We start from the raw sequence: 3495 nt of genomic DNA on the forward strand, positions 1-3495 counted from the left end.
AAAACTGACAAGTGAGTAGGCAGATCTTGACATATTTATAATGCATTATTCAGATTAAAATTATAATCATTCATAATTAGCTGTCATAATGCATCATGAAGTCGGTTATGACGACTTGTGAATACATATAGATGGTAATAATGAGCATTACAATGCTTTATAGACACCTTATAAAACATTATGAATGCATTCATAGGGCGTTATAAATACAACCTTCATAGAAAGTGTTACCAATACTTCTTTGTGTGTGTGTGTTTCTAAGAACAGGTAGACTGAAGTGTATGTGCTGTGTATGTGTGTGTTGAAATGTGTGTGTGTGTGTGTGTGTGTGTGTGTGTGTGTGTGTGTGTGTGTGTGTGTGTGTGTGTGTGTATGTGTGTGTGTGTGTGTGTGTGTGTGTGTGTGCGCGCGCACATGCTTGCTCACATGTGTGTGTGTGTTATATATGCTGCCTACTGTACCTGTTTATTTACATGGGAGTGTAAGTGTAGGTGAACATGAGTGCATGTGTACGTGCCCCCCCCCCTCGCTCCCTGACTGCTCGCACATTGTCCCACTCGGCCGTGTGGCAGGAGGGGGATCTAGGTCAGCTGCGAACAGAAAGGCCTCTTTGTGGCCCTCGGCCACTGCCCCAACCCCCTCAGCCACTGCCCCAACCCCCTCGGCCACTGCCCCAACCCCCTCGGCCACTGCCCCAACCCCCTCGACCACTCTGCCCCAACCCCGTCGGCCACTCTGCCCCAACCCCATCCCAGGACCGCCTCCGTCTGCTGCTCTCAAAGCTGACATTGATCCAGGCCAGCGGCACAGGAAGCCAGCCCAGTTAATAAGCTGGCCCGTTTCTCAGAGGACAAGCTATCAAGTCCCGAGAGCAGGAAAGGGAGAGCGAGGGAGCAAGAGAGAGAGAGAGAGAGAGAAATGGAAGTGTGTTCCCACTTCTAGTTTGCCTTGTAAGAGAACTGCATGAGCATTGAAGGTGTGATGTCAGTTAGTCACTGTAGAGTGGACCTGCATGGACCTCAGCTCACCAGCTTTTTTTTTCTCCTTCTGTCCACTACTGCATTGGGATGCTTTGAAACAATCTGTTGCAAATGCCAGCGCTCACAGAAAGATCACAGATGAGTGAATCGTTTGAAGGTTTATTAAAGTGTGTAGATTGCATGATGCCAGGTGACGGCCTGACAGTAAAAGAGCCATAGCCTACGCACCAGTCAGGTAGTATAGTCAGCAAAAAACAATTAGTCAGGGTCCAGATGACAGATTAGTCAGGGCAAAAATGAATGACGTATGCACAGCTGGTTACAATGATGACTCTGGGAGCTCTTATCTATATACAGGGCTGGCAGTGTCGGGTTGTTCTTCCTGACTGTCCATTCCCTTGGGGTTTCACCCTAGGGACGAAAAGTCAGCTGGAAAGAGCATTACTGTTCTACTTCAAAGCTGGAGAGATATGCAAGAGACTATTTCCTAATAGAGCACTTCATATTTCAATGTGACACAAACAGGAAAACAGTAGTGGTTGAACTCTGTCATGAAACTTATATTGGTTATTCAGTATGTTGTGTAAGTTAAGGCTGTGTCATGCAAGTACGGTAAGTTCAACTGAACCTCATTGAAATGCTTGTAGTCCTCTAGAAATTTTTTCTGAATACAACTCAGCTTGCTTATCTCCTTGCAGCCTGAGACCAGTGTGTCTGGGTATCATTTGAGGTCAAAGGCTGCCTGGTCTGCTTGGTATGGGAAAATAGATGTGAAACATGATCGCTAGTTCGCGGGGGCCCAGTGAGTATGGACTGTAAGTGCAGACTGCCCGCTGACAGACGGTGATTATGTGCAGTGTGGCACACATAACTGCCCCAACCACGCGGCCACGCAGGCCGCCCTGTGTGTTTACGGCACACTGGGAGGCCAAGGGGAACACACACACACACACACACACACACTTACACGCATCCAGAAAGCTTGTGCACACACCTGCAAGGGTGTTTGCAAGCATATGCATGTTGCCACACACACACACACACACACACACAGATATGCATAGTGAGAGGCTATTTGTTGTGGTGCCAGAGCTTCAAAGCTCGCTGCAGGAGGCGCCACCCCGTGGTCCATCCTCTGTGTGGCACTGGGCTCGGCAACAGAGGGATGGGGAGTGGGTGGTGCCCAGCGGGCAGCGCCACCCATGGCATCCTTTAGCCGCCACAGGCCTGGCACACATATGCCCAGACGTCGGGCGAAAAAACGAAACTCTAGCCGTCCAGTCTTATGCTGAGAGAGCAGTCAAGCTGTGTTCAGAAACGCGAGAGCGTTTTAGGGTAATTACTGTGAAAATTTCAACTTATTACTTCTTTCCGTCTCCCAGGAGGATTTGAACTGGAGGTTTCCTCCTGCGAGCTCCACCTAATGTGTTTAAGTAGACATTTTCACATTACAGCAGTTGGTGGAAAATGCTCTTCGACTTCTCTGTTTTGCGACTTGGCACTGCAGGTTTTCCGAATCACACGATACCCCTCGCTCCCCTCCCCTGCTTTCCCCAATAGCATATACGCAATATCCCTACATCCCCCAGAGGCCTCAAGCAGAGGTTTCGGAGTGCTCAGAGAAGATGTGTGGAGATAAAAAACCCGAGGACCATGAGGGGAGGTTTATGACCTCTCCTGCTCAGATGAACTTGCGGAACTTGGGGTTGTTGGATTTCCAGGCGTGGGCATGTAAATATTTGTTTGATGAGGGGAGGCCTTGTGGAGCATCTGAGTGGAGTTTCTCGCCACACTCTGGCAGCTACTGGGGCTGAGGCTCTGGGCTAACGGGAGGGAGGGAGTGGGTGAGTCAGCGCCTATTTCAGCCGGTGGAAAAGTACTGGAGAAAAGGCACAGAGAGAGAGAGAGAAAGAGAAGAGAAAGGATGAGCAGATAGGCATCAGATATCGAGGGAGGTTTTCATAACCTGAGATAACTTAACCTTTTTGAAGAGGTTACATTATTGTGCAAGAGTGTGAATGGAGGATTTAATGCTGTGTCTCAGAGAGTGGTGCTTTGGAGCAGTCATAGATCTTTCAAATGACTATTGCTAGTATGTACTTGTGTGTGTGTTAATTAGTATCCTGCAAGTTAAATTTAATTCCTCTTTTTATATTAAAGAGTATACTCTTTGGCACGGCCAGCACTCAGCTGCAGTCTGGATTCCCTGGCTCCCCATTGAAGATGAGTTTTAAATTGAGGAGTGTCAGACAGAGGATTAGCCCATCCATGTAATTAGAGTTCTTTTCGGCATGTTTGTGAATTTGTTTGTGTGTGTGTGTGTGTGTGTACAGTGTGTGTGTATGTGTGTGTGTGTGTGTACGCATGCGTATGTGTGCGTGAATGCATGCAAGTGTATGTGTGTGTGTGTGTGTGTGTACAGTGTGTGTGTGTATGTGTACTATGCGTGTACATGTGTGTGTGTGCGTGTATGTGTGCGTGAATGCATGCAAGTGTATGTGTGTGTGTGTGTGTG

This window comes from Alosa pseudoharengus, unplaced genomic scaffold (genome assembly GCF_046254945.1).
Source record: "Alosa pseudoharengus isolate Yale_2024_CS ecotype anadromous, Long Island Sound unplaced genomic scaffold, YU_APseudo_1.1 YU_APseudo_1.1_scf_18, whole genome shotgun sequence".
Lineage (NCBI taxonomy): Eukaryota > Metazoa > Chordata > Actinopteri > Clupeiformes > Clupeidae > Alosa > Alosa pseudoharengus.